The 21,126-nt window shown below is 37.5% G+C and overlaps 1 pseudogene; it reads right to left on the reverse strand.

Annotated features, from left to right (window-relative positions):
* Positions 1–3,580: 3,580 nt before the first annotated feature.
* On the reverse strand, positions 3,581–8,025 carry LOC149826667 (uncharacterized; annotated as a pseudogene).
* Between the last annotated feature and the right edge of the window lie 13,101 nt (positions 8,026–21,126).

Genomic DNA, 21,126 nt, shown 5'->3' on the forward strand with positions numbered 1-21,126 from the left:
ATACTTGATTAATATCTCATATAATAAGCAAACGTATAATTATAACAAAATAAGTTCACAAGTCAAAATATTATCCATAATCAAGAATTATAAAAAATTATAATTTGTATGTTGTTTACGGGTCTGTCAGATCATCAAACCTAACAGATATGTTTTCATAAAAATTCACAGTCGTACTAGAAGGTATTAACTTTCAAATCTAAGTAATAGATCTCAGAAAAATAATTTTGTTTGCCCATAGAAATTCATGGACCAGAGACTGTTTTTTTGTCCTGTGAGATCCTAACAGAAACTTGTTTCATAAAAAAGTAGTCACTAGACCCAATCTGAGAAGGATTTCATCCTCCCAAATTTTCTGGTGATAACCATACTAGTTATCTTTCAAAATCATTTGAGTTTATAGAAAAGCTCCATCATATGATTTTTTAGATTTTCTGGACTGGACCCTATCTACGATAGTTTTAAATCTAGATTTTTTGTAGAATCTTGATTTTTACACAATTTGTGTGAGACCTCAAGATTCATAAAAAATAAAACTTATTTTTCTTTTATTTTTCTCATATTTATTCATATAATATTCATAACATATCCAAAAATTAGCCATAAACCCAAATTTGGTTTATTAGATTTTTTACGAAATTGACTATCAAAAATTACTCTGTATATAGGACAAAATTTCTGTCTTAAGTTGTAGCAGTCATAACCCTCACTTTTGTACCACTAATGAATCCCAATTTTTTTCTAAGATACTTTCTAGATGTATGAAAGGTCTCTATAAAAGAGTTTGGCCGATGGTGATCTAATTTGAGAGTTATAATTATTTTATCGCAAATAGTCGGTCAAGAAAATCAAGATAGCATAAAAAATACAATATAAATCATGATAAATACAAGAAAACTGAAGCATAAACATGAAATATTTACTTTAAAATACGCATCAACACATGAACATTATCTAAACATCATATACAGTCATAAAAAAACATCATATGATCATAACACATGTTTTGAAATCTAAACTATCAAAATAAATCATAATTTTTGCACAGAATAACTAGTTTAAGATGCTAGCATGTGAAAACACCATAAAACACATGAAATAAATTTGTAGAAACATGATTCATACTGTAAACACATGAAAGAAAACAAATATATATCCAATCATGCTGAAAACAAAGATATAACCATTTAAAATTACATAAGAACGTGAAACTATGTGAGGATTTCGCCTACCAACGAAAAATGTTTTGAAATCAAAATTTTAGGGATTTTTTTAAAAATTTTCTTAACATGATTTTCAAGAAACAACGAAAACTCCTTTTAAGTACGATTCAAGCCTTGGGTGAGTTATAATTTACAACTCACACGTGTAAGACTAGAATAACTGAATCAAGCCATCATTTGAATTGCAATAAATCAAATACTAGTCTTTCAAATATCAGAGTTTACAAGACTTAATGAAATAATAAAGTAAATAAAAATGATACAATCCATCCATTAACCTAAAGGAGTGTGACCCTCTTGGCACCACCCCGAGCCTCCTGTCATCAACCTTCAGCTTATTTATTATATGAAATATTAAAAGCAAGATCATTAGCCATAGCCTCAGTAGGAAAACGCCCTGTACATGGGCATGAAAAAAATATAAATACATAAAGCGTTCATCTTTTCCAATGCAACAAATCATAGCATGTCATAACATATAAATATAACAAAGTTAATGATCACAACAATGATAATTTAATCATGCAAGATTATACAATAATCATTCTTACCATCAAGTAACAAACCTGCATTATATCATTAGTAATCAAGATCACAATAAAATAGATCCATATATACCAACATATGCATGAACTAAAAATTATACATGACATGCATAGAATTTTATGTCAACATTCAATGAATCATTTAAACACTTATGAACTTGATCTAATGCATTGTTTTTCTTTCATATCTTGAGGAGTACACACCCAGGACCTAATCCTAACTCAGCAATCAGATGAGGGTTTATTATGCAATGCATTTTAATTAACCCATTGATTCGAAGAGTCAGGTGGTTGCTCTTTTGTAATTGGTATTTTTAACACATAATTTTCAATAGAAATGTTTTGGAAAATCGACAACTAAATAATAAAACTGACTTTCCACTTTCATGGCGAGTACGGGTCGATCCATAGGGAACATGAAATATTCTACTTAAATCTAAAATTTGCAATTCATTAATATTAACAATGTCTACACTTGCTTAATTGCGAGAAATTATACAATGAAGACAAATTGAATAAGTATGAAAGTAAAAACTCTAATTAACTCAAGCCCTGGGTCATGGGGCAACCTTCGGCTTCGTATAACCTACAAAACACGAATCAAAAGTTAGTAACACATTAGAACAATAAGTGCGAAAAATAAACTTACACTAATACTTAAAAATTAACTATTATGCTAAGGCAATATTTAACCTAAAATGAACATCTAATGACATGAACTAAGCACATTAACTAAACACCATAAACTGAGTAAAATACTACTGTAACTAAGCTAACCCACAACTAAAATTACAGAACTTTGTTACACCAAACTACAAGAGGAATTGATTGTTTTACCTTTTTGCAAACATTCACACGTAATTCCTGGCAGACTTTTGAAAACAGAATGGTTGAATACCCAAACGAAGTGATTTTTGTTTCGTTGGATTTTTGATTCATTCAGGAATCCACTGGATTTTATGGAATGCTAAAATCACTCTGGAAACTCTAGATACAAGCGTCACAAGTTTAGTCAAATTCTTGTAAGTGGTCTAACATAAAAATTGATTTGCAAGGAGTAAAACAAACATATTACCTATAATAAAATTCTAATTACGCTAACTCAACACACACCCTATTGTGTATTAACTAGTTACACTAATAATTACAACTAAACATGCTGTCAAACGAAAAATAAGCAAGAATATTCCCTATTGAAAAATGCCTAAATTGGCTAGACTTATTCTAGCCGATTTTGGCATAGGGGTTAACATGCATCTTCAAATGAAAATAGCATCTAAAAATAACAAAATAAAGGACTTAAACTACTGATAAATGCTAAAAAAACAATACTAAACTACTCAAAATACTCAAAACGGATTCTTCTTGAAAAATGACAAAAACTGGCTAGAAGAACTCTAGTCGATCTTGGTGCAAGAGGGGAATCGACTACCACTAGCACTAAAACGTCAAAATAATCACAAGGCCCAACTTAGACTCAATCTTAGTGTGCTGGTCTGAGCACAAACCACTATACTATAGCTAAAAAAAATCCAGAAACTACAAATAAACAAAAATACTAACACAATAGGATTTAACGAGAAGAGAAGGGAAGAGAGAACGCACCTCAAATGGGCTGTCCGGCGAATGGAAGGGTAGAAGAGAGCAGTTTGAACCAAGAGAACTGCGCCAATAGGTCTGTTTAGGTGTTGTTGCTGTCACACCAACATGCTTTGTGCTACAATGGTTGCATCCAAGTGGTGCGCCGAATGGTGGGGTGAAACCGAGTCGTGCTCTGGTGGAGAAGAAGCTGGCAAGAAGAGACCGACCTTCCTAGCGGTGTAGACGACACACCGGTTGAAAGAAGCGCCCTTCTCGGTCTGCTAAACCTGCAAAACACAACACAATAACATTAGGTAGCTCACACAACGAAGAGAAAGAAGAAGAATGAGAAGAAAGGGGAAAAAAAAGGGCGACAAAAGAGAATAGAAGAAAAAAAAAACTAAATCTCAAAGCCATGGAGAAGAAGAAAATAGAGAAGATGAAGAAGACAATAGAAAGGAGAGAGAACAGGGCCCAGCTGCACAAATCCCAGAGAAAAACTGATCTACCTAGGGTGTTGAGCCATTATTTAAACTAAAACCATTTTTACGAAATTCCAAAAACAAGATTAAAAAGAAAAATATAGCTAGGCGCCTTTTTTTGGAGGGGGTCTTTTGCAAATACTTTTCAAAATGGGTTTGGATCATGTGTAGGTTGGATTTTGGTGTTTATGCACTGATCGAAGACCTAAAATGGCTATTTGGGTCGGATCTTGATCCGATTGGCCTCGAAATTCGAACCCATACACTAAACATATAATATCTCACTCAATTTAACTCTAATTTGATTGAAATTCGCGCCGTAGCTTATTGATACTCAAATGCACCTATGTATGGGTTCTTAGCATATAAATGATGCCTAAATGCATGAATAAAAGGTTAAATTGATGCACATTTCATGCATTATCAAATACCCCCATGCTTGAATGATTGCTAGTCCCTAACAATGAACTACCCAAGCTATGAAAACTCAAAATTAACAACTATGCAAACAAATAAAATATAAATTTTTAATGACCTAACTCACTTTTGTAGGAATCACGGTTGCATTTAGCTCATACAATAAGCCCTTTTTAAACCCCTAGGTTACCCCAGTGGACGAGTAAGGTCTCGTGAGGGTTTGCAGTGATGCTACTCACAAACATCAATGTCATGCAGAAATTCAAATTCTTTCTAAAAAATGTTAGGCAATTTAAGAAATTAATTTTAGCAAATACTTCATGTAATTTTCATTCTCAGAACACATTTAGAGATTCTACGCCTCCATGGTAAAAACTTTCCTTTCACTTTTCTAAAAATTGCATTTATCTATGATTCTTTCTCAGAAAATCATGTATTATCATGTTATTGTTCATTTTTCATCACTTGTATGTTTTCTGCACAGTCTTTCATACTACCTCTAGCAATGATTTTTTCATTAATCTCTCATTCTCTTTCTTCTTTGGATTTTCAATTTTTTCATTTTTTAATTCTTTTCTTTCAATTAAGCACTATTTCAAATTTCCAGTTTTCGCGGCCCATGTAACAAGCTTTGGGTTGATGACTCTCAGGCCAGATGACCTTAGGACATCAGATATAGAGTATCCCTCAGACTTAATTGCTTGAGCCCCTAGACTTTCCATTTTCATAGTTTACGTATAGTCTTCTTCTTGTCTAATGCAATGTCTACATCTCTTAGGCTTTCTACGAAGTTCATGTAACAAACTTTTAAGCCGATGACTCCCAAACCAAATGGCTTTAGGGCACCAGATGTAGAATACCCTTCAGACTCTACTTGTTTGAACAAAATAGGCCACAAATGCCGACTTAGACCAAGAATCAATTTCCTTTGTTATCCTTTTCGTCATGGAACTCAAACACTTCAACTCATGTCTGAGACCAACTACTGAGGAATATAAAAACATCAACGACTAAACGTAGGTGCTTTTTCTTTTAAGCTCATACGTTTTCTTTCTATTTTTCATTTACTTGGTAGTTTATCGCAACTATGCATACTTATACTTTGTGATTCAAAATAAACTTTTCACATTCAAATACAGTCTTTTCTTTGAAATTCACATAAATAATCACTCTTTTTAGCTTTGTTCAGAAAAAATTTCCCTCATGGGGCTTTAAAAATTTCTAAACGGTCAGATTATGTTAAAAACATTCATATATACTAAATTTTTTTTCTAAAACACCTAATTTTATGAGTTTTAGCTACCTAAGCAGAATAAAACAGGACAAATAGTGTGTATCTAAAACCACCCCCATGCTTGAATGACATTGTCCCTAGTGGCATGCAAAAATGTAAGAATGCAATGTAGATGCACACTAAAAAGAATAACATAAATACGGGAGAAATGATAGATACAACCTGATATGCGCAAGGCCTCTGGAGCTGATGATTGACTTGATTTCACACCACCACTAAGCATATGCAAATGCTTAGTTTTCTGCTGATCTTGCCAATTATCTGCTCCTAAAGCCGTGTCCTGAGTCTAGTAACCTGTACTCACACACTGAAGCGTTAGCTATACCTTCATGACAACAAAAAAGATCTAAGTAAAAATAGATTCAACAAACGAATGAAAATACAGAAACTCAAAATCCTAATCTTACTATATACATATAATACATCATCCCGCTCAGATCCTATTCTTTTGCGAGATCCCAGACCTCACACTCACCAGCCTGTAAGACATCTGAAATGTAGGGCTTCAATTTCTGCCCATTAACCTTGAATGCACCTTTGGTACGTGGGTCAAATAATATCATTGCCCCGTGCGAAAACATCTCTCTCACAATGTATGGTCCATCCCATCGTGATCTCAACTTTCCTGGGAATATATGCAGACGAGAATTGAATAGCCATACTTTCTGCCCAGGCTCAAACACTTTTCTGATAATATGCTTATCATGAAAGGCCTTACTGCGAGCCTTATAAAGCTTGGCATTCTCATATGCATCATTCCTAAGCTCTTCTAGCTCATTGAGTTGCAACGAATGCTCTTTGCCAGCTTGGGTCATATCAAAATTAAACTTTTTAATCGCCCAGTAAGCCCTATGTTCCAACTCGACAGGGAGGTGACATGCTTTCCCAAATACTAATCGGTATAGTGACATGCCAATAGGGGTCTTAAATACAGTCCTATATGCCCATAAAGTATCATCCAAGCACTGGGACCAATCCTTGCGGTCCGGGCGGACTGTCCTCTCTAAAATCCGCTTGATCTCCCTATTTAAAACCTCAACCTATCCACTGGTCTAAGGATGATAGAGGGTGACGAATCTATGATTGACAAAGTATTTTCTCAAAAGAGAAGCTACTTGTACATTCCTGAAATGCTTGCCACCATCACTAATCATCGCTCGTGGCACACCAAAACGTCTAAAGATATTGTGCTTAATAAACTTAAGCACCACTCTATGATCATTGGTCTTGGTTGCCACTTCTTCGACCCACTTGGACACATAATCTACTGCCACTAAGATGTATAGATTGCTGAATGATGGCGGAAACAGACCCACGAAATCTATGCCCCAAATATAAAAAATCTCTACTACTAAAATCGACAGCAAGGACATTATGTCCCTCTTGGACATGTTCCCTATCTGTTGACATCGAAGACACTTCCTACAAAACTCATGAGCATCTCTGTGGAGTGTCGGCCAAAAAAATCTAGACTGCAAAACTTTTGCAGCTGTCTTCCTACTACTAAAATGCCCTCCACATGCTAACGAATGAAAAAAATGAAGAATGGATTCATACTCCTCCGAGACGCACCTCTTAATGATTTGATCTGCACAATATTTGAACAACTCTAGTTCATCCCAATAGTAATGTCTCACCTGTGCTAGAAATCGCTCTTGCACGTTCTTAGTCCAATGCACAGGAATCTGCCTCGAAACCAGATAGTTCATAATATCTGCGAACCAAGGTAACTGCAAAGTCCCTACAACCATGATCTGCTCATCCGGAAATGAATCACTGATCGGTCTCTGATCCTGAGTGAAATCCACGATCAGTCTAGAAAGATGATCTGCTACTACATTCTCACTACCTTTCTTATCTCGAATCTCGAGATCAAACTCTTGTAGTAGCAGAACCCACCGAATGAGTCTAGATTTGGTGTCTTTCTTGCTGAAAAGATATTTTAATGCAGCATGATAAGAATAGACAACCACCTTGGAACCAAGAAGATAGGACCTAAACTTATCCAATGTGAACACTACAACTAGCAATTCCTTATCTGTCATCTTGTAATTCATTTGTGTATCAGCTAGAGTTCTGCTAGCGTAGTAGATCATGTAGGGCTTCTTATCAATCCGCTGTCCTAAAATGTCTCCCATAGCATAGTCGGACGCATCGCACATAATCTCAAATGATAGCGTCCAGTTTGGAGATCTCAAAATTGGCACAGTAGTCAAGGCATCTTTGAGTATCTCAAAGGCCTTTATACAATCCTTATCAAAATCAAAGGGCTGATCCTTGCCCAATAACGTGCAAAGCGGTCAAGAGATTTTGCTAAAATCCTTGATGAACCGCCTATAAAATCTAGCATGCCCTAAGAATGATCGTACATGCCTCACCGTAGTAGGTGGAGTCAATCATGAAATTGACTCAACCTTGGCTCTATCCACCTCGATTCCTCTCTTGGACACAATGTGTCCAAGTACTATCCCCTCCTGGACCATAAAGTGACTCTTCTCTCAACTGAGTACCAGATTAGTCTCCATATACCTACTCAGTACTCGAGTAAGTTTTTGGAGACAATCTTTAAATGAAGAGCCATACATGAAAAAATCGTCCATAAATGCCTCCGTGACATCATCCACCATGTCAGAGAAGATAGCTATCATACACCTCTGAAATGTCACCAGGGCATTGCATAGCCTAAACGGCATACGTCTGAATGCGAAGGTGCCATACGAATATGTGAATGTGGTCTTCTTGTGATCATCAGGATGGACAACTACTTGATTATATCCAGAGTATCCATCTAAGAATCAGTAGTAGCTTTGTCCAGAAAGTCTCTCCAAAATCTTATCTATGAATAACAACGGAAAGTGGTCCTTCCGTATTGCAACATTCAACTTCCTATAATCTATGCAGACTCGCCACCCCGTGGTGGTTCTTATCAGAATACTTTTCCCCTTCTCATTCTATACAACAGTGAGTCCCAATTTTTTAGGCACAATCTGAATTGGGTTGACCCACTGGCTATCAGAAATGGGGTATATGATCCCAACATCCAGCCACTTGACCACCTCATTCTTCACCACTTCTTTTATGTTGAGATTCAATCTTCTATGCATATCTCGCACTGGTTTGGATTCCTCATCATAATGAATCCGGTGCATGCAGAATGAAGGGTCTATCCCTCTCAAATCTGCTACCTACAGCCAATAGCTGCCCTGTGCTCTCACAAAATATCAATCAATCTACGCTCCTGCTCCTCAGTGAGCTGCGAAGAGATGATCACAAGCAATGTCTCCCCCGCTCCCAAATATGCATATTTGAGTGAATCTGGCAAGGGCTTCAACTCAAGCTCTAGGGGAGACTCTATCGACGACCTAGCTGGTGTCTCGACAAGTGGTGGGAGAGGTTCTAAACTCCCTCTCCAGGGACGTGCACCTGATTCTACCGAAGATACATCTACACTATTGCTATAACTATCTTTTACAGTATAATACAAATCTAAGGAATCGTCTGTCATGTACATCTCGGGATGTGCTTCCACTAACTCCTGGACAATATCAACTTGGAAGCACTCTGTATCTCCAACTGGACCCATTGCGGCATTGAAAATGTTCAGCATAACCTTTCAGTTTCCGAACGATAAATCCATGGCTCTGGTTCTGCAATTAATACATGCATTGGCAGTCACCAAAAATGGTCTACCCAGAATGATCAGAGTCTGGTGTTGGCTATCTACTCCCTCCATATCAAGGATAATTAAATCGACTAGAAAATAGAAATCCTCCACTTTCACTAGCACGTCCTCCAAGATACCTCTAAGCACCTTGACTGAATGATCTGCTAGCTGCAGTGTAATCGGGGTCGGTCTCATTTCTTCTAGCCCAAATGAATCATAGAAATATCCAGGCAGAATATTCACGCTTGCTCCAAGATCGAGCAAAGCGCGTTCTATCCGAATATTTTCTATGATACATGAAATAATCGAGGCACCAGGGTCCTTAAGCTTTGGTGGTGTCTGGTGCTGAAGCACCGAACTCACCTGCTTAGTCAGAAGGACCTTAGTAGGAACTCTTCCTCTAGATTTCTTCTTTTGAGTGCATAGTTCCTTGAGAAATTTGGCATAAACTGACACCTACTGAATGACATCAAGCAAAGGTAGGTTGATCTGCACCTTCTTGAAGATCTCAAGCATGTCCTGAACCTTCATACCTTGCTTTCTTCTACCTATTGGAGATTTTAAGGCTTTCAAATAGGGTGGTTTGGAAATATACATCGGAGGGGTCCTTTTTCTTATGAGAAGACTCACCACTATCCTTAGCCTCTATCGGGGATGATGACTGGGCTGCAGAAGATGGTGTGATCGACTTTGGCTCATCAGTCACCGGTCTACTCTCGACATGATACTCACATCCGCTCCTAAGGGCCATAACTGCTTTGGCCTGTTGATGTGAATCTGTCATGTATAGGCTACCTGACATCTGCTCCTTGCCCTTAGGGTTCATGATAGCCTGGCTCGACAAATTCAGAATACTAAGCTGTCGACAGGCACTCAGCGATGACATGTGCCAAATTGGCACATAATGTGCACACCGGATGAGGTTGGGACGAGCTTGAGAGAAGTTGGTCCAACTTCTGAGAAAGCATGTCTACCTTGCTTTGCAGCTCAGCAGTCGGGCCAATCTCTAAAACACGACCCCGCTTGGCTCCGCTGGGTGTGGCTCTCTCAGAACGAGAGGTAGAGGCATGGTGTAAGGAATTTTCTGCAAGAGTATCAAACAAATGCCATGCCACATCCTCGCTTTTCAACATAAATGTCCCCCCACATGAAGCATCGATCATCTGGCGATTCTTGTCAGACAATCCATCGTAGAAGCTCTGCACCAGTTGCCATCTGGGCACCTGGTGATAGGGACATTTCCTCAGAAGATCCTTCATCCTCTCCCACGTCTCATGAAATTGCTCGCCATCTAGTTCGGAGAAACTGGTTATAGCTCGCCTAAATTGGTTGGTTCTGCCTATGGAAAAATACTTTTTTAGAAACTCCTGCTGTAAATGATCCCATGACCCTATCTCTATCGTGTCTAAGGATTTTAGCCAATACTTGGCTTTATCCTTCAATGAAAATGGGAAGAGGGTCAACTTCATCGTGTCATCCCCAAAATTTTGTATCTTCACTGTAGAACAGATTTCGAGAAACTCATTTAAATGCTTATAGGGATCCTCGTGACTAAGGCCATAGAAAGATGGAAGCATCTGAATAACACTGGCCTTAATCTCGTAATGTGGCGCTCCTATATCAGGTCTCTGAATGCAGGACGCCTCGGTGTACTCCGTAGGAAGGAAGTACTCCCTCAATGGATGCGTAGGAACCTCAGGTTCTAAATCCCCCATTTCGATTGAACCTCAAGGAGAATATAAAATTCTCTCTGGGTCCTCAACGAAAGGATGCAACAGGATACCTAAAGTCCTTCGCCTCTGCATACACTGGAACTAAGTCCAGATATACGCACCCTAACCTAATCTATCTAGCTACCCACCCACGTAAGCAGAAAGCAAAAAGTAAAAAGCAGTAACAAAAACAAGAATTAAACTAAGCATAATTAAACTATTCTAATCATGCTAAACATGATTCTAATAACAAAAGCAAAGCTAAATCTAAATCACAAAATTAGTATATATTCAAGAAATCACGACTATGTTCTCTAGAACTCACCTGTCTAATCGCTGTTGCAACATGCAATATTGTGAATCCTAAATAAACAACACGTGAATCCTATATGAACTAACTATGTGAAACCTATATTTACTTACTAATCCTACTAACTAAAACAAATAAAACAACTAACTAAACAAATATCAATAAACAGAAAGATTAGAAATAAAAAGAATATATTCGCCGTTCCCCGGCAACGACACCAAAAATTTGGTTGCTCTTTTGTAATTGGTATTTTTAACACATAATTTTCAATAGAAATATTTTGGAAAATCGACAACCAAATAATAAAACCAACTTTCCACTTTCATGGTGAGTACGGGTCGATCCACAGAAAACATGAAATATTCTACTTAAATCTAACATTTGCAATTCATTAATATTAACAATGTCTACACTTGCTCAATTGCAAGAAATTATACAATGAAGACAAATTGAACAAGTACGAAAGTAAAAACTCTAATTAACTCAAGCCATGGGTCGTAGGGCAACCTTCGGCTTCGTATAATCTACAAAACACAAATCAAAAGTTAGTAATGCATTAGAACAATAAGTGCAAAAAATAAACTTACACTAATGCTTAAAAATTAACTATTATGCTAAGGCAATATTTACACTAAAATGAACATCTAATGACATGAACTAAGCACATTAACTAAACACCATAAACTGAGTAAAATAGTAAAATACCACTGTAACTAAGCTAACCTGCAGCTAACATTACAGAAATTTGCTACACCTAACTACGAAAGGAATTGACTATTTTACCCTCGTGCAAACATTCACACGTAATTCCTGGCAGACTTTTGAAAACAGAACGGATGGATACCCAAACGAAGTCCAAACGGAGCGATTTTTGTTTCGTTAGATTTCTGATTTGTTCAGGAATCCACTGGATTTTACGGAATGCTAATATCACTCCGAAAACTCCAGATACAAGCGTCACAAGTTCAGTCAAATTCTTGTAAGTGGTCTATCATAAAAATTGATTGACAAGGAGTAAAACGAACACATTACCTATAATAAAATGCTAATTACGCTAACTCAACACACACCCTACTGTGTATTAACTAGTTACACTGCTAATTACAACTAAACATGCTGTCAAACGAAAAATAACCGAGAATATTCCCTACTGAAAAATGCCTAAATCGGCTAGACTTATTCTAGCCGATTTTGGCATAGGGGTTAACATGCATCTTCGAATGAAAATAGCATCTGAAAACAACAAAATAAAGGACTTAAACTACTGATAAATGCTAAAAAAAATAATGCTAAACTACTAAAAATACTCAAAACGGATTTCTCTTGAAAAATGACAAAAACTGGCTAGAAGAACTCTAGCCGATCTTGGTGCAAGAGGGGAATCGACTACCACTAGCACTAAAACGTCAAAATAATCACAAGACCCAACTTAGACTCGATTTTAGTGTGCTGGTCTAAGCACAAACCACTATACTAAGGCTAAAAAAAATTCAGAAACTACAAATAAACAAAAATGCTAACACAATAGGATTTAACTAGAAGAGAAGGGAAGAGAGAACGCACTTCAAATGGGCCGTCCGACGAATGGAAGGGTAGAAGAGAGCGGTTTGAACCAAGAGAACTGCGCCAATAGGTTTGTTTAGGTGCTGTTGCTGTCATGCTAACATGCTGTGTGCTACAATGGTTGCATCCAAGTGGTGCGCCGAATGGTGGGGTGAAACTGAGTCATGCTTGGGTTGAGAAGAAGCCGACAAGAAGAGACCGACCTTCCTAGCGGTGTAGATGTCACATCGGCTGGAAGAAGCGCCCTCCTTGGTCTGCTAAACCTGCAAAACACAGCACAATAACGTTAGGTAGCTCACACAATGGAGAGGAAGAAGATGGAAGAAGAAGAAGGAGAAGAAAGGGGAAAGAAAAAAGCGACAAAAGAGAATAGAAGGAAAAAAAAAACTAAAACTCAAAGCCATGGAGAAGAAGAAAATGAAGAAGATGAAGAAGACAATGGAGAGGAGAGAGAATAGGGCCCAGCTGCGCAAATCTCAGGGAAAAACTGATCTACCTAGGGTTTTGAGCCATTATTTAAACTAAAACCATTTTTACGAAATTCCAAAAACAAGATTAAAAAGAAAAATATAGCTCAACGCCTTTTTTTGGAGGGGGTCATTTTTAAATACTTTTTAAAATGGGGTTGGATCATGTGTGGGTTGGATTTTGGTGTTTATGCACTGATCCAAGACCTAAAATGACTATTTGGGTCTGATCTTGATCCGTTTGGCCTCGAAATCCGAACCCATACACTAAAAATGCAATATCTTACTCAATTTAACTCTGATTCAATTGAAATTCGAACCGTAGCTCATTTATACTCAAATGCACCTATGTATGGGTTCTTAGCCTATAAATGATGCCTAAATGCATGAATAAAAGGTTAGATTGATGCACATTTCATGGATTATCATCACGCCAAATATCAACTGAAGTGGTCTTTAATCGAAATAGACTTAACAGTGGTCTAGAGAATCAATTCCTACTCTGCAGAGCCTGACTACCTACCTAGGAAAAAATTGATGGCCCTAGCCTCCTACACCGAAAACTCAGGTTTAAGAAGTGTTTGTTCCCTCAAAACATGTCAATCGATGTATGTACTTGCTACCCTTTCTAAAGTAGGTCATTGGAACAAATGATCTATTAAGTGTTAATTATATTGGGTTCAACTACAACACTGGGTGCACTCAGCACCAGGCTCAATAAGCTCAAGCTGCACTATGGGCAGTTCAAATATTTTCCTCACAAAGCATAAACTCACACCTCTTACAGTTACTGAGGTATCCTAACATAACTCATTTGAACCTAACTCAAGGTACATACTCTCTTATAATGAGCACCAAAGAGTTCAGTTAAGGTGTATATATATAAGCATGTTTATTATAGCTGAACTAGGTACTCACAAGCACCCCCTTGGTTTCATCGAACCTGACTCACATTCAAGCCCCATATATGCATGCCTCACTTGACTTAAAACATATCACATGCCACATACCATACTCCATGATGCATGAGACTCATTTCGATTTAGCATGAACCATGAATTTCATAAAATAACACATGCATCCTTATGCATATTACGTGACCCAAACATCATGCTTAACTCTCATGTTTTAACATGCAGTCTGATATGCCATTATAAACAAATAATCAACATGTTTGCATACAGTACATCCAGGAAACATCACATATTAGCATATACATGATTGACATCTCGTATCATAAGCAAGCATATGATTTTAACAAAATAAGTTCATAAGTCAAGATATTATCCATAATCAAGAATTGTATAAAATTAGAATTTGTATGTTGTTTACGGGTCTGTCAGATCATCAAGCCTAATAGATACGTTTCCATAAAAAATCACAGCCGTACTATAATGTATTAACTTTCAAATTCAAGTGATAGATCTCAGAAAAATAATTTTGTTTGCCCATAGAAATTCACGGACTAGAGACTATTTTTACGTTCTGTCAGATTCTAACAGAAAATTGCTTTATGAAGAACTAGTCGCGAGACCCAATCCGAGAGCAAATTTTTTGGTGATAGCCATATTTGTTATCTTTCAAAATCATCTGAGTTTACATAAAAACTCTGTTATATGAATTTTCTAGATTTTCTGGACTGAACCCTATCTATGATAGCTTCAAATCCAGATTTTTTGTAGAATCTTGATTTTTACATGACTTGTATGAAACCCCAAGATTCATAGAAAACAAAACTTATTTTTCTTTTATTATTCTCAAATTTATTCATATGATATTCATAATATATCAAAAAATCAGCCATAAACTTGAATTTGGTTTATTAGATTTTCTACAAAACCACCTATCAAGAATCGCTCTACACACTGAAAAAAATTATCTTGGGTTATAGCAGTCATAACCCTCACTTTTGTACCACCAATGAATCCCAATTTTTTTTCTGAGATAATTCCTAGAAGTCTGAAAGGCTTCCATAAAAGGGTTTGACTGATGGTGATCAAATTTGAGATTTATAATTATTCTATCGCAAATAGTCTGTCAAAAAAATCAAGTCATCATGAAAAACACAGTATAAATCATGATAAATACAAGGAAACTGAAGTATAAATGTGAATATTTACTTTAAAGCATGCATCAACACATGAACAATATCTAAACATCTTAGACAGTCATAAAAAGATGTCATATGATCATAACGCGTGCTTTGAAATCTAAACTATCAAAATAAATCATAATTTTTAGAAAGAATAACTAGTTTAAGATGCTAGCATAAGAAAACACCATGAAACACATGAAATAAATTTATAAAGGCATGATTCATACTGTAAACACATGTAAGAAAGCAAATGTACATCCAATCATGCTAGAAACAAAAATATAGCCATCTAAAGTTATGTAAGAACGCAAAATTATGTGTTTCATATTTGTAAGACCCGCATATTTTCAGCATCTTTCTAAATAAATTTATGAGGCATTTTCAAGTGAAAATAGCATTCGAACTCAAAATACGAAATGAATCGATTTCTACGAACCAGTTATACTTAGGATATTCGTATCTTTGCGAATATATGCTCAAACCGCTAGGGAGTCATAACTTCCTTTCTGAGTAAAATCAAAAGATTTGTACGAGTCAACTTTCTTAGTTACGTCAGTAAAGAGAGAATGGCATACTTAGATTTTTTTGAAAAAAAAAAATCGCTGAAAACTCAAGATTTTTGCAGGACCCACAAAAATGTTGGTGGGACCCATAAAAATATTCTTCAAAAAATATCTTGTGGGGCCCACAAAATATCTCATGAAATTTTCATGTGGGCCCCACAGCCAAAGGAACCTCTTGTCTTTATTTTAAAGCAAGGGATGGTTTTGTAAATCGGCTAAGCCTTATCCTTTAGAAAGCCAAGGAAGCTTTTGCTTCCTTGGCTTATAAATAGAGGTGCCCCCCTCCTTGAAAAATCGCCAAACCCTCATTCTCTCTCCTCTTCTCTCTCTCCTAAACCTCCCCTACCTAGCTTACCTTCCTGAGCCTACTTGACCTGGTCTAAGCCTGCCTGACTGGTTTGAACCCACTTGACTTGGCTGAAGCCTAGTTGGGTTTAGTCAAAGTCAAAGTCTTTTTTGGTCTTAAAACCTGGTTTGATTCACTTAGCCTAGACCTAGCCTACTTGGGCTAAGTCTGAACCTGCTTGACCCAGTTGACTTGGATCGAACCCGGTTTGGTTCAAACCACTTAGGTTTAGCAGCTTGACCTGCTCTTCCTCTTTCTCAACTAGGTCGAACCCATTTGACCTAGTCTGACCTCTCGAAGAAAGGTTCTAACTCAGTTTGAAGCAGACGAAGCATTCTAGAGTCGTTTCTTCCCCGATTTGAAGCAAGTTCACTTCATTGATCCATCTCTCTCAAGTATTTGTTTGTTTGTACACGACATATACTTTTTGAAGTAGTATCTTACCCTAGTCCTTGATTGAGTCCTCTAAGACACTTCAGTGTTCACGCGCTCGCTTTGTGACTATCGTCGGATATATATGTTTGAATGCACAGTATATGTGTTGTTAAAAATGGTATCTCGCCCTAGTCCTTGGTTGAACCCTCTAGGACACTTCGGTGTTCACGCGCTCGCCTTGCGACTATCGTTCGATATTGATTTTTGTGTATATTATATTTTGTCTCCTTTACGTCGCCACCATATAAAGCTCAAGCTTCTGTTTATACTATATATAATGCGCATAAATGAGCGTTCAAATAAAGATCAACTTCAAATCACCAATGCGATTTCATTACCGCTCCTCGATCAAGATTCTACTTGACAAATGAAGCCCCTATTAGAAAGGCTTCGCCTTTGCGTAAAACTGCTTTTTTCGTAAAGACTTAAGTCACTTGCGCATGGCCTGAATATGACCCAAGTTCTATCGAACCTCGATGGATGCAAAGTATGCATAACGGTGCGCATCCATTCTTGAGTTAAAACGTGGTAATTTCTCTGTCAAAGAGGGAAAGTGCTACTGAAAATTCTGAAAAGATGCTCACCGAGCTTAAAAGAAACACACGCTTTCTCAGACAAAGAGAGGAAGTGCTGCTGAAATTTTTAAAGAAACTCAACCAAGCTCGAAAAGAGCATAGCATGTTACTTCATCATACAAAGGAGGTGCTGCCCATATTTCATCAAATACTTTCTATAATGTAGAAATGATCGATTTACTCATGTCATTGAAGAAGGAAAAGTGCTGTCAAAATGGTTGGCAAAAGTGTTGCCGGAACCAGTTAAATGGCACGAGGATGGTCTGTTGTTGGAACGCTGTGAGAATGACCTGTTTCCATGTTCGCCTGTAAGGGCACTTTACTCGTAAGGGCCGCAGAGCCAGAGTAGTTATCGTGCCTTGACTAGGCCAACTGCTCGTTGCCATGATTCATGCCGAGTAGTCGATCCATTGAGATCGTGTCATATACATGCTTATTGAGATATCGATACACAACTAGACTCATAAGAGTCGTCGTGCCAGAGTACATTGTCCACCGAAAAGAGGTGAGATGCTCGTGATGGCCGTAGATGCCGAGAGCAAGGTGAAACATGCATATGAATAAGACTTAAAGTCTGAATGAACCCCGTGGTCAAAGAATCAGGTTAGAGGGATTACTGAATGGGGTCGGGTACATATATCCTCAGTATAGAAGGCACTGGCTGCCCAAGCGGCATGCACATATCCAATAAGTAATGGTAAGACTGATAGACCCCTTCAAAAATATCGCTCACCATGGCAGACAGTGATGGTACAACCCGAGTGACATGTATTTGATTATGAACCTGACAGAGTTCAATGGGACCTCAGTCACTCAAGGGGTTTGAGGTCGTAGTTATCCTTAAATTATCTAAGGATTGAACCCAACTAATATAGTAGATGATGCATCCAAATTGGGTCTAGTAGGGCTCTCCCGGTACGAGTCTACCGCCCTACTATGGATAGGGTCAACAAGCTTCTGGGGTATCTAAAATACATACAATAATTAACTCCCAGAACATCGCGTTGATACCTAGACAAGCTTCTCCTGCGTACCAAGGGTGGAAGGGAATGATATCGAAACAATGCATTAGCTCTAGGTTCAGCGATGTATGAATGCATGAGTGAATGAACGTTGTTGTATCAAGTCCTGCATAACCTTAAGCAAGGTGTCATGATCGGTATACTACTTGACCGATAGGGCAAAGACCCATGTTATATCTGTACGACCAAGTGAAGCTCGAGCAACTTGCGTTTAGTTTCGTAGGATACGAATGTGCCAAGTATGAAGACTTGAGCTTTGACATCCTAATTGAGGCACTGAAGAGGCATACGCTAAGTTGTGGAGACTTGAGCATGATATTAAAATCACAGTCCTGAAGAGGCTCAGGCTAAGTCATAAGGACTTGAGCAAAATATTCAACTCATAGCCCTCAGGAGGCTCTTGCGATATACGCTAAGTCGTAGATACTTGAGCATCGTTATTGCAAACTGTGACCCTGAGTGGTCAATGCATTTACTTGAGTTGAATAGATGTATGATTGCTTGCTTACCGTACCATCAGTGGTTTTGACCCCGTTTAATGAGAATTTCATATGTTGGACCTTCGTTGCGATATGCGGAGCAAGGCGGCATCGAGTTCCAGGGTTTCTCTAGACAATATTGTACTGCTTTTTTTATTAAACCAAATACTGCTTTTTCCAAGCCGTGATGTTTGTAATAAACAAGTGGTTTTGATAAATGAAACACCTTGGTGGTCAAGGAGTGCTTGGCCACATACCTGTGACTTGCCAGAGTTTTTTAAAACTGACGACTCATTATCGTCGGATTCCGCTGCTAAAAGCTTTCTAACTTCCGCTGCAAAGAAAAAAAAATCATGAAAATTTTAACTTAGCTTTGTTTTGGAAATCTGGGGCGTTATAATATTACCCGATTTCAGTTTAGCCGTCCGAGCATAGATTTACCAATAATGATTTTGTAAATCCGTTTTAGAGCATGATATTGAATTGAAAACACATTTAAAACCTTTTTCAAACCTATACCAGATCTGATCCACCTTGGATCAACCCGTAGAATCGGTAAGAAACACAATTTATGCAATTTGCATCTGATCTATGCTACGAGTAAGATGAATCCTACCTGAAACATGTTCTCGAATGTACCAACACCTTCATTTCCCATCTTAGAACCGTGGAGCAACTTCAATGATTGTTGGAAAAGCTCTAAATAAAAGAAAAGATGAAAGAAGAAAAATAGGATATTTAAGTGACATGGGTTTATAAAACCCCTATATGGGTCGTCTCCCCCCTCCTTATGGTCTCTCTAAAAGGGCTACCAGAGATAGGACTCTATCTCTTCAACCTCTAGGTGGGTCGACCCACCTAGAATCCTCCTCTAAAGGACTTCTAGCTAATTTCAACCCCTTCCTCTAGAAGAATTCAAAAAAGCTATGAACTCTTTAGAGTCCTACTTAAGTTAGTAGGTTATCTAAATTAACTAATGTGGGGGTCCACTAGAGGGAGACATCTCACCCTCTTTAGAACCCTCCAATTTAGTTTAGATTAATTAATTTATTAATTAAATAGTCTCTTGAAAAAACAAAGTGGGTTCCACCTAGGTGGTGCCCCCACTTGGGTTCAAATTCAAATAATTTAGATCCACAACTCTCGATTTGAATCCAAACCCAATTATGTTGGATCAAAGAACCAAATAAGAATAAAAATCTAAAGCTCAAATTAAAGATTCATATCCAAACATGAGATCGAAATCAACATTGGATCCAAAACTTAAGTTCAGATCTAAACATAACTCATCCAAGATCCATAAAACCCTGAGTCTCCCTTGAACCCTTATAGGCACCCTATCAGTACCTGGCAACCCACTGGGTTGGGCATGATTCCCTAAGACTCTCCTGAAACCTGGTTTAAGACTAAAACACAGCCCGATCAACTTAAAACAAACAAATTTAAAATCAGATCCAAGTTGAAAAACTCGAAATAGAAGCAGGTCAATTTTAAAAATTGCATTTTTTGAACCAACCATTAACCGCAATCATCAAATTTGATCTCCTACAAGATCTACAACTCGTAACGGGCCTAATTAGAGTCCTAGTTCAACTTAAACTTTAGAATTTTGCCTGAATTTAATGTGATTTTAATATGAATTTATCTTAAAATTTGCTCACATTTAAAAGTTAAAATAAATTACATTCACAGGTATTGCACCGGAGAAGCTCCACCACTACCACCCTCTTCTTCTCTCTCATTTTCTAAAGATTTTCTATTTTATTTTTCTCATGCTACTCATACAAGTGAAAGTTTTTCATTTTTAAAAAATATATCATATCAAAACTTCTCATAAGCAAAAGTTTATTTTCATATGAGAGTTTTTCTTGCTTCCAATCGTGTCCTATAAGTGAGCAATGTGTTTCCCTTAAGGTGGGAAACACATTTTCCATGAATTTTCTGGCATTTTTCAAATGTTTTGAAAGTACTGTTTCAGAAACGGTTTCTCAAGAAACATGTTTCCTATCCTCTTGTAGCCTTTCTGGTAACCCTGAACTCAGGTCCCAGACTGAATCTCTTAGGACTTGTTTGAATGCCATGAATCTCGTATCAGTGTAATGAATCCGGCATCAGCCCCATGCCAATACTTATCAAACACAGAATCTCAAATCCTACCTAAATGGGGGCCCAAGTAGGAAAACTTCCTCTTCATTTTGAATTCAAAATATAGTTACTTCTACGTTGACGGTCAAGTAGCATATAGCCTCTTGGTGGGAGGAGACCATGTAACTTGAGTTTCACTTTGACTTTATTTTTAGTTTCAATTTTGGAAAGGACTAGGGTCAGACTGGGATCTGGTCAGACCGTTCGA

Source organism: Nuphar pumila, chromosome 10, assembly GCF_984573655.1.
Source record: "Nuphar pumila chromosome 10, dmNupPumi1.hap1.1, whole genome shotgun sequence".
Lineage (NCBI taxonomy): Eukaryota > Viridiplantae > Streptophyta > Magnoliopsida > Nymphaeales > Nymphaeaceae > Nuphar > Nuphar pumila.